At 41.5% G+C, this 11,907-nt stretch overlaps 1 pseudogene; it reads left to right on the top strand.

The window, feature by feature from the left end:
• Positions 1–10,806: 10,806 nt before the first annotated feature.
• Positions 10,807–10,961, top strand: LOC136147423 (large ribosomal subunit protein eL39-like; annotated as a pseudogene).
• Positions 10,962–11,907: the final 946 nt, after the last annotated feature.

An 11,907-nucleotide genomic window follows, 5' to 3' on the forward strand; every position in this document is an offset into this window, starting at 1 on the left:
GCCCGCACCGGAAGCGGCGCCGCGGGGCCGGGTAGCCGGCCCGGGGCGGGGGGAAGGGGGCGGGGCCACAAGGAACAGGCGGGGCCTGATGCCGGAAGTGGCCAAAAAGGGAACGAGGGGCGGGGTTTAGCGGAAGTGACTTCCAGGGAAAGCTCCGCCCAACTGAGTCGTGGGCGGAAGCTACTGGAAGCTGGCAGAAGTTTCCGCCAATGGGAAAGCGCAAACACGGAGGAGTTCCGGTGAGAGCACTTCCGCGGGGAGTTGAAAATAGCCGGTCCTCTTGCTCCCTTTTCTGTGAGTTTTCTAGCTGTGAGGGTTGGTGTAACGCGGGCTAGCGGTAGGTTGGGAGGAAGGTAAATAAAGGACAAGAAGTGTCAGGGTTTTCTGCTGCTGCGGTCCCCTCCCCAGGCTCCTGCCTACAAACCGGTCTTCCTCTGAGATTCCCGCTTCCAGATTAGCTTTTCTGTGTCCTCTGAGGATTCAGCATCCCCTGGAACTCTCTCACATGGGTTAGTATTCTCACTTCCCAGGTTCCAGAAGTGGGGGCAATATGTCAAATACTGTCACCTCTTGTAAAAACTCTTGCTTCTGTGACGCTTACTCTTAAGACTTTGCCACCCATTTAACCACCTCTGTGAAGATGATCTGTTAATACGTGCATCCAGCTCCTTTTCTTACTTTCTATAACCATCTGCCATCTTGATAAATTTAGAATCACTGACATTTAACTTGCAGGCTTCATCCCTTATCTCAGCCTCTCAATCCCAGTCAAAAAACCTGGATCTTGTCACCATAAACTCCGTCTTGTTCAGTTCAGCTCAGTTCAGTCACTCAGTCGTGTCCGACTCTTTGCGACCCCATGAATCGCAGCACGCAGACCTCCCTGTCCATCACCAGCTCCCGGAGTTTACTCAAACTCATGTCCATCGAGTCAGTGGTGCCATCCAGCCATCTCATCCTCTGTCGTCCCCTTCTCCTCCTGCCCCCAATCCCTACCAGCATCAGGGTCTTTTCCAATGAGTCAACTCTTCACGTGAGGTGGCCAAAGTTTTGGAGTTTCAGCTTCAGCATCAGTCTTTCCAATGAACACCAGGACTGATCTCCTTTAGGATGGACTGGTTGGATCTCCTTGGAGTCCAAGGGACTCTCAAGAGTCTTCTTCAACACCACAGTTCAAAAGCATCAATTCTTAGGCTCTCAGCTTTCTTCACAGTCCAACTCTCACATCCATACATGACCACTGGAAAAACCATAGCCTTGACTAGACGGACCTTTAGAAATCAGTAATTCGAACATCTCTCTATCCAACGACAGCCTGATAACCTTGAACTTGACTGCTCAAGAACATCACCATAACTGTCTTTTTCACCTTAAAAGAACCTTCAATCTGATGAAAGCTTCTACTTAATTCCCACTTTTCAGTTCCCTCCTTATCCATCTTAAATTCAATGTTACATCATTACAGCCCCCTAGTAATCTTAAGCCTGCCCCAACACTCCTCTTTTCCCCAAACAAGTCCTTCATCATTGATGGATTAACATGCTTCTGTATGCCTGTATCTTGTCACAGTAAATTGTCCTGCTGAGCAGATTGGCATCACTAAATACAATAATTTCAACCTTAAATGAGCTCTGAACAGTGTCTGGGAATTTCATCATACTTTTCTAGTTAAATTTCTCTCCACTGTCTGCAAATCTCTAATCCTATGCTTCCTGTACTGCTTCCCTGATTATCCTACTGTCTAAGTAATATAAAATGTAGAATGCCCTCAAATCTATAAATCTGCATGTGTTCCCATCCTATCCCTGCCTCCTATAAGTTAGTCAATCAAAAATATTCATTGAACAACTATATGCCAGATGAGACATCATCTAGGTGCTTGTTGAGCAATGAACAAAAATTTTTAAGGATGTTTCTAGTGTTCAGTTCAGTTCAGTCACTCAGTTGTGTCTGACTCTTTGCGACCCCATGAACCGCAGCACACCAGGCCTCCCTGTCCATCACCAACTCCTGGAGTTCACCCAAACCCATGTTCATTGAGTCGGTGATGCCATCCAGCCATCTCATCCACTGTTGTCCCCTTCTCCTTCCCCCAATCCCTCCCAGCATCAAGGTCTTTTCAAATGAGTCAGCTCTTCGTATCAGGTGGCCAAAGTATTGGAGCTTCAGCTTCAACTTCAGTCCTTCCAATGAACACCTAGGACTGATCTCCTTTAGAATGGACTGATTGGGTCTCCTTGTAGTCCAAGGGATTCTCAAAAGTCTACTCCAACACCACAGTTCAAAAGCATCAATTCTTAGGCACTCAGCTTTCTTTATAGTCCAACTCTCACATCCATACATGACCACTGGAAAAACCATAGCCTTGACTAGATGGACCTTTGTTGGCAAAGTAATGTCTCTGCTTTTTAATATGCTGTCTAGGTTGGTCATAACTTTCCTTCCAAGGAGAAACCCAAGTAAGATGGTTTCTAGTGTGAGGAGACAGAAAAACAAATATATGTGTGTTTGTATATATTCTAAGAAGAACAAAGCAAGGTAATGGTTAAACAGTGGTCTCAGGTGGCTACTATTTTAGATGTTAGAGAAAGATTCATTGATAAGGGACTTAAGCAGAAAATGGAATTGATCTGATGGGGCTGTGCCATGTGGATATCTAGGGAAAGCAAGTTCTAGACAGGAGAAGCAAATTTAAATGCTCTGAGGCAGGAGGGTGCTTGACATGCTATAGAAATAGCAAGGAGATCGCTCTAGCTGATACAGAGTCAGTGTGGGGAGAGTGGTAGGAGATGAGATCAGAGAGGTAGCCTGGGGTCCAATCATGTGGGACTTTGTAGGCCATGGTGATAACTTTGGATTGCTACCACTAAAACCACTGAAGAGCTGTTTGTTCACATTTAAGCCTCTTAAACTTTCATATAACTATTATGTGGGGAACAGACAATGAGGGTAGAGAAGTAAGAGTGGAAGTGCTAGTTCTGGCAGAAGATGATGGAAGCAGTGGAGATGGTAAGAACGAGTCAAATTTCAGGTGCATTTTGAAAATAAAGCCACAGGACTTATTAATGCATTATATATAGTTTAGGGAAGAGAGTAAAGGATGATGTCAAGGTTTTTGTCCCAAGTAACTGGTAGAATAGTGATATCACTACTAACCAAGAAATTTTGTCCTAAGCTGACCCCGATTGAATGCTACTCAGCAATAAAAAGGAATGAAAATTTTTTTTAAAAAAGGGAATTAAGTATTCGTATACCCAACAACTTGGTGCTACAATAGCTTAACAATGACGGCATTATGCTGAGTGAAAGAAGCTAGTCTCAGAATGAAAATCTTGAAAATATTAAAAATATACTGACAGAGAATAAGTCAGTGGCTCCCGGATTTAGGAATTGAAGAGTGACTATAAAGGGATAGCAAAAAGAAGGATTTGGGAGTGATGGAACTCTTCTGTATTCTGATTGTGGTGGTAATTACGTGAGTCTATACATGTGTTCAAATCCATAGAACTGTATAACAAAAATGCAATCATTTTTATTGTATGGTAATTTTTTTTTTTTCTGTGCTCAGAATATGCGTGCTTTGCATGCTCAGTCGTGTCCAACTCTTTGCAGCCCTGTGGCCCACCAGGCTCTTCTATCTGTGGAATTTTCCAGGTGAGAATACTGGAATGGGTTGCCATTTCCTATGCCCCAGGAATTGAACCTGTATCTCCTGTGTCTCCTGCATAGGCAGGCGGATTCCTTACCATTGTGCCACCTGGGAAGCGCCAAATTGTATGATAGTTTTTTAAACTAAACTTGCCATGGGAGCTTAAGTTTCCCTTCCTAATTCTCAGGGTTCTCCCTTTAACGTTTTGCAATGTTGGATCCTTCCATCTGCATTCAAACAAGCTCTAGTTTCAATCATCTTTTGCTTTGAAAAAACAAAAACAAAAAAAAAACACCCTTTCCCTTGACCCTAAATTCTGTGACTAACGCCTTATCTCAAGATTCCCCTTCCTGGCAAAGCTTCTAGAATTACTGTCCTCATTGCAGCCCAAGCGATCTTATCTCTCTCTCTTTAAAATGCTCTTCGGCTTCCCATTACTCTTGGGATTGAGACCTAAATTCCTTCCTGTGGCCGGCAGAACCCTAGTCTCTGCCTACCTCTTTGGTTTTAACTCTGCCTCAGGTGAAGTAGAGGACCCAAGGAGGGCAGCCTTCCTAGATAAACTCAGTAGTAGTTGAAACAACACACAAACTCTCTGCCCCACCCCCACCCCCCACCCCCCCATAGTCATGTGTTTAAGCTCTGGAGATAGTCATCCATTCTGGTTACCAGAAATATCAATCTCTCTACTTTGGCATCCAAGATGTGGTAGATTGAATAGAATAACCATAGTATTTTTCAGCTGCTCCCATTGAGAGGTGGAGTCTGTTTCTCCATTTTCTGAATCTCAGCTTGGTCATTTGACTTGCTTTTGTTCTATGGGATATTAGCAAATCTGATACTAGAAGTATTTAAAAAAATTTTTTTTAGCTTTATTTACTTTTGGTTGCACTGGGTCTTTGTTGCTTTGTGTGGACTTTCTCCAGTTGCAGCAAGTGGAGGCTACTCTTCATAGTGGTGCATGGGCTTCCCATTGCAGTGGCTTTCCTTGTTTTGGAGCACAGGCTCTAGAACGTGGGCTCGGTAGTTGGCACACAGGCTTAGTCACTCCTTGACATATGAGATCCTTCCAGACCAGGGATCGAACCCCACCTGTGTCTCTGCATCAGCAGGCAGATTCTTAATCACTGGACCACCAGGGAAGTCCATAAAAATCTTAAAAGGTGCTTACAATTATGGCTTGCTCTCTCTTGCTGCTGAGAACTCTTTCACCACCTTGTGAAAAACTCTAGCCAGCCTGATAAATGATGAAAGACATGTAGTCATCACCCCAACTGACATCTAAGCAATTGCCAGACATGTGAGTGTGGCCCCTTAGACAAACTAGCCTACCAACCATCAGATGTGTGAACCAGGCCATTGTAGACCATCTAGGCCAAGCTATGCTGGCCAAGCCCAGAAGTCCATTGACAAACCCATAGACCAGTGAAAAACTAGGTTTATTGTTTTAAAATTAAACCAGTAAGTTTTGGGGCAGTTTGTTTTACAATAAAAGGTAATTGAAACCCAGGGCATTTCTTTGCATCTGTCCAGCTGGAATTGGTTGGTGGAATTCTTAGAGCTGAAGAAGAAAGTGTCCGTACATCATCTTCACATAGCTGGCCTATGTTACCTAAAATTCTCCCATCACATTTTGCTTAAATACAGCATGGATGTACTCTTACATCATGTCTCTTATTTCAACTGTTCAATATAGGTGATATCATTTGCATGGTTTTCATTGATTTTATTATTTTTTAAAAATAAAGGTTGAATTGTATAAATATTAGGTACCATTCGTTTTAAAAATAAAGGTTGAATTGTATAAATATTAGGTACCATTTGTATGTATGTTTTGTTATTAATTTATTCTTAAATAGTACAGGGCATAAAAGCTAAGAAACAAGCTGAGAAATATGGTAAATGGACACATTATAGAAAAATAATGTAATTAGTTACAATTAATGAAGGGAAAATGCTTTTATGTGTTTATGATAACCAATGTGAATTACTGATGTAATTGTGTCCATCTTAGAGATTTGGTGTTTTCACATGAATAGGTGTCAATCTGGGGACTTGGGAACATAAAAAATGTTTTCGCATTGAAATTCACAGTGATTACATTTTCCACTTGCATTGGCCCCACAAGAGGCTTTTCAGGTAAGGCAGGAGGGGACCGTCCTTTTACTGTAATAGAAAATTAAAATGTGACAGATGATTAAGGCTCTTCTTGCTCTGAGATCAAGGTATAGCCTCAGGAGCCTCTATTAGCACATGTGTATAACTGTGTGTAAAGAAAGAATGTGACAAGCCTAAAAGGAGGTGTATCCTGTTCACACATCCCTGAGGCGACCTTGCTTTTGTGGTGGTGGTTGTACCAGTAATGTTATCTGTATCCTGATTTGACTTCCAGTGTGTTTTCCTACAGGGGAACATATGCCCATCAGACTGACTCCTAGGTCCTTTCTTTCACAAAACTGTGAATTTTTTTTTGTTATTGTTCATTTTTTGTTTATTTTCTTAAAAATTTTTTTTCAATTTATTTTTTGACCTTACAGCATGTGCAATCTCAGTTCCCTGACCAGGGATTGAAGCCGTACCCCCTGCAAATGGAAGCATGGAGTCTTTAACTATTGGATTGCCAGGGAAGTCCCTGTTGTTCATCTTTCAAATCAGGTGGTTAGTATTTGGTGCCTGATTGTCTGAGTTATGTTTGTTAGCCTCCACAAGCCAATCAGCCCTGGGAAACTGCCAGCACCTAGTTATTGAGACCCAAAATATCAAGGCCGGCCGGTGGTGGGCAGCCAGCCTTCCCCTGCAGGAAGCCCATTGCCTTTTAACCTGCTCTCACCACAGAGGTCCTTTCCAATCCTTTGACTCTGGGATTTTCCAACATTTTGATGAACTGGACTATATTGTTCTTTCCCTGACCTGGAAGAAGTCAGACCCCTAAGGCAAGTGATTCATCTTTGCAAACATTGGTTCATTTCGCTCTTCTTGACACAGAATTGAAAGCTATTTTTGCAAAACTTCACCCAGATTTCTAGCACTCAGTAGTCCCATAGGCTTCCAGAGCAAACGGGAATAGGAGACAGTTCAAGCCATCTGTCCTAGAACAAGACTTCTAGTCTCAGGTCTCTGTCTCTGGTCAGGGCTCTTTGGGAGCTATCTGGCCTCCCATCCAACAGAGCTGTTATAAGCCAGATACTGTCGAGTGCTGACAAGACTAAGAGGAGAGGGTGCCCAAGCTGAAGTCAGCCTGGCAATGAGCTTGGTTGGTCGGGAGAATAGTGGCACCAACCAGTTCCTATAAATGTGTCCACAGACACCTACATATGGTCAGGGGCTTTAACCCATCAAAAATCATTATTCCTAAGCACCAACACTGAATGTTGAGTTCTTAAGAATAGTAATATACATTTTCTGTTGTCAAGATTGGGCTTCCCTGATAGCTCAGTTGGTAAAGAATCTGCCTGCAATGCAAGAGACCCCAATTTGATTCCTGGGTCAGGAAGATTCCCTTGTGGCACAACTGGTAAAGAATCTGCCTGCAATGTGGGAGACCTGAGTTTGACCCCTGGGTTGGAAAGACCCCCTGGAGAAGGGAAAGGCTACCCACTCCAGTATTCTGGCCTGGAGAATTCCATGGACTGTATAGAACATGGGATTGCAAAGAGTCAGACATGACTGAGCAACTTTCACTTTTGCTTTTCATTATCAACTTCAGTGGGGAAGAAGTTTCCCAAATATAGGGTGGGGAGCACATGCTTTTGTAATGTTTAGGCATTGGGTTCATCATGTCTTTATTGCTCCCACACAGCACAGCTACGTTCCTTCCTGTTGTGTACTTAATGCTAGTTAATCCAGAATCTGAGCTAAAGGAAACCAAGTACGGTTTAATAGGCGTTAGGAGTTCCTGATGTTTTATTAATGTGGAATATATTCAGTGCTAGAGAAGTTGAAAAGGTTGTCGTTCTCCAAGCTTTCATTTGCTACTTTATGGCAAGAGCACATGTTGAATGCTTTGATGGATTCAAGCCAATCTTAACACAGGTTCTTGACTCGGATGCAATTTCAGGGAATGAGATAACCTCATTTTGGAATCTTTTTCAGAAACTTCATCTTGAAAAACTGAGCTTGATTTTCAGTCTCTCCAATTAAAGTGAAAGTTTGATTTTATAGTGCTTATAACTGTACTAAGATTATGTTAGAAGAGAAAAGAATGGTTGTAAAGCTAACTGATTTACTAGTACTATTACCCCTTTCATGCTCCCTGCCACCTTCACAAAAAATAGGGCAAAATACTTAGCTTAACACTGTGGTCATCAACCAATGAGTCATTTCCTAATATGGACAGTTGAACCCTCCAGTTTCACTTCTGGAATTCAAGTACTTGGAGAATGGCATTTACATTTGTGTACATTTTCTGCAACTCCTTCCCTCTCACTCCCCAACTCAGTGGACCCTCTGTGTTGTTGCTTTAACATTAATTTTGCATCTACAATGGCTAAATTTCTGGAACCTAAAATATAGGACCAGCCTGAACCCAATACAATCTAACCCTAATAGTTTGATACAAAATTCAAATGAATAGTCACAAGATTTGAGGGCTCTCTCCTTAATAAAACTGAATCATTACCCCATGAAATTACAGTCTTTAAAAAGAATGAAGTCAGTACATTTCTACTGACATAGGAAGTCATCAGTGGTAGAATTTAGAAACTAGGAAGTCACAGAAAAGTATGTAAGAAAAAAATCATCTTGGAAAAGAAGAAGTGATTTAATGAAAAATAATTTCCTATCTTAACAATAAAGATAGTTATGATACATGTGCCAACCTTAGACTCAAGTTTAATTTTTGTTTTCTTTTGTAGTTAGACAAAATTATACATTACGGAAAACTCTACACTGCTTATTAACTGATGGTTATCATGTGCTAAGCACTTTACTTACATTATCATTTAATCCTCACAGGAACCTTCATTTTGTGCCCAGTCGCTCAATTGTGTCTGACTTTTTGCGACCCCCTGGGCTGTAGACTGCCCAGGCTCTCTGTCTATGGGATTTTCCAGGCAAGAATACTGGAGTGGATTGCCACTTCCTTCTCCAGGGGATCTTCCACATCCAGAGATCCAACCCGTGGTTCTTGTGTCTCCTGCATTGGCAGACAGATTCTTTACCTCTAAGCCACCAGGGAGGCCCGAACCTGCATTTTACTGTATGAGAAAACTAATGCATATAGGAGTTAAACAACTTGCCCGAGGTCAAATACATGTTACATGTAGCAGAACTGGGCTTTGAACGCAGGGTCTCTGACTATGATTCATGCTGCTGACCTCCATGCTATATTCCTCCCATCAATGTAAATGTTTTGAGTTTGTAACCATTTGAGTTTTACAATAGTAGGCTACAGAGAATCAATATGGTCAAATATTAGCTTTGTAATTTGACTAAAAGGAGCTAAGTAAAGTCCTAATACAGAGAGTAAAGCCAGATACTGGTGGACCTGAAGCTGACCTGTGCCTTACATTAGCAGAGTACAAACCGAAAGAACTGCAACATAGGATACTAACTAAAGGTTAGAAACAGCCTCAATGGTTCATGTGTAGGGAACTGGTTAACTAACATGGTACTTAAGCTATCAAAAAGCAAAATGGAAAGAAGATAAAAATGAAGTTTGCAATGTACTAATGTGGATCACTTTCCGAGACATTAAAAAAGCAAGGCTCATTACAGGATGTTTGTATGTTACCATTAATAATTATGTTTAAACAGGATGTGCATATATAATCATTATGTTGAACAAGCATGACTCATGGGGTGTATATCAGTTAATCCAGGCTAAACAACTGCAACAAATAGATCCAAAACACAACTCAGCAAAGTAATTTATTTCTTGCTTACCTAATAGTTCTGGACAGATATTTAGGTCAGGGAGGAAGCACTCCTACATTGCTGTCATTCATGGGCCTTGGCTCTGTTCATCTTCTGGTTTGCCATCCCCTGGGTCAGAAAGTGATACACACTGCTTCCACTCACACTGGAGAAAACATTGTCATGTGGCCGTACTCAAATTGAATGGGAATATGGGAAACTAGTTTAATAGTTCCAGAGATTAATGGATTTTGCTAGACAGACAAGGCCTCTGTCACAGTCAGCCTCTCTGGTCACCAAATATATTCACTTTCTCCCCAAGGGTGAAGACAAAAGTCTAATTCAATTATTGAATTTCATATCAAAATCATGATTGCAGTCTTTTCTAATTAGCTTGGATGAATTGCCTCATGGTCTAGCAATCTATGAGCTAAAAGTCAAGTTGTTGCCATCAATACTTCATTACTACTCCACCCAGTACCCAATGATAAGACAGAAAAACAGCAATAAAAGTCCCTATTTGGAAAAGGGAAAATGGGAAACAAAGCAGTCATATCCAAAGCTATCATGGAATTCTGACATATATATTATGAAGATATTCTTGGGCAGAGGATCGGAATAAACATTTTTCTGAAAGAGACATACAGATGGCCAAGGGCACATGAAAAGATGCTCAACATTGCTAATCATTAGGGAAATGCAAATCAAAACCACAATGAGTTTAAAAGTTAAAAAAAAAGAAACTCACAATGAGGTATCACCTCATACCTGTCAGAATAGGTATTATCAAAAAGACAACAACAAATGTTAACAAGGATGTGGAGAAAAGAGAACCCTTCTGAACTGTCAGTGAGAATGTAAATTGGTGCAACCACTGTGGAAAACAGTATGGAGGATCCTCAAAAAACTAAAAATAGACCTACCATATGATCTAGCAGTTCTACTTCTGGATATTTTTTTGAAGGAAAAAGAAACATTAATTAAAAAAGATAAGGTCTGGGGTTGCACTGCTCTCTGGAGGGAATATCCACAGTGACCTTCCATTCCTGGAGACTGGGCTACACTACAAGAAACTCCCAGTTCACTCCTGGAGGGATCCTGACCATCTCCTGGCCAGAGAAATGGCTCCAGAGTAGTACCTGCTGCACCTTTTCACAAGTAGTACAGGGTATTTTTCACATCATTTGGTTGAGTTTTATCTGTTTGTAATTTACTCTCTTGTTTGAAAGCCTGAGGCAATGGAATCAGCAATAACACTTCCTACATCATTTAAGAGTAGAAATTACAGGAATTTGCTGCTTGCAATGTCTTCTCACAAGACTTTCAGGATCAAGTGATTCCTGGCCAAGGAACAAAAGTGGCATTGTCCCATTTCCCAATGGATTCAAATGAAAACTGGCAATAAAATTGGTACAACTCCAAGAGAAGACATTGGAGAAGAATCAGACTGAGTCTGTAAGAAGCCCCGCATAAGAAGTGCTACTTACCTGCTGAAAGGCTATGTAGGATACATTTTAAGTTAAAATTTTTATAAAACAATATGTGTATTATGAGTCCATTTTCATAAGGTTTTAAAAATATGTGTGTATACACAGATATGCATACACACACACACACACACACACACCCCTATATGTGTGTGTGTACATTATAGAATTATAAAACAATATGTGTATTATGGGTCCATATTCATAAGGTTTTAAAAATATGTGTGTATACACAGATATGCATACACACACACACACACACACACACACACACACACACACACACACACACACACACACACACACACACACACACACACACCCCTATATGTGTGTGTGTACATTATAGAAACTGGAAGACTGGGTAGTGAATCCAGTAGTTAGGAGTCTGCCTTCCAGCACAGGGGACATGGGTTCGAGCACTGGTCCGGGAAGAAGATCACACGTGTGGTGGAACAAGAAAGTCCCTGTGCCACAAATACTGAGCCCGTGCTCTAGGACCTGGGAGCCGCAGCTACTGAACCACGCGCTGCGACTGCTGAAGTGTGCCCGAAAGCCTGTGCTCCGCAAGGAGAAGCTGCCACCATGAGAAGCCCATGCACCGCAACTAGAGAGTAGCCCCTTCTCACTGAAAGAAGAGAAAGCCGGGCACAGCAATGAAGACCCAGCACAGCCAGAAATAAATAAAAGAATAAATAAGTAAAATTAAAAAAAAAACTGGAAGACTATATACCAAAGTCTTAACAATAGTTATCCCTGTATGGTCCTATTATAGGTGATCTTTATCTCCTTCTGGGTCTTTTCTACACCCTCTAATGACCTACTGTCTGAACGCCTCATGAGTATTTTAAGGGAGAAATGAAATGTTTGGCTCTTGGTGTTTCCTCACTAGTGGTCCATCTGGCTCAGTAATAAATA

The sequence above is a fragment of the Muntiacus reevesi genome, chromosome 15 (genome assembly GCF_963930625.1).
Source record: "Muntiacus reevesi chromosome 15, mMunRee1.1, whole genome shotgun sequence".
Classification (NCBI taxonomy): Eukaryota; Metazoa; Chordata; class Mammalia; order Artiodactyla; family Cervidae; genus Muntiacus; species Muntiacus reevesi.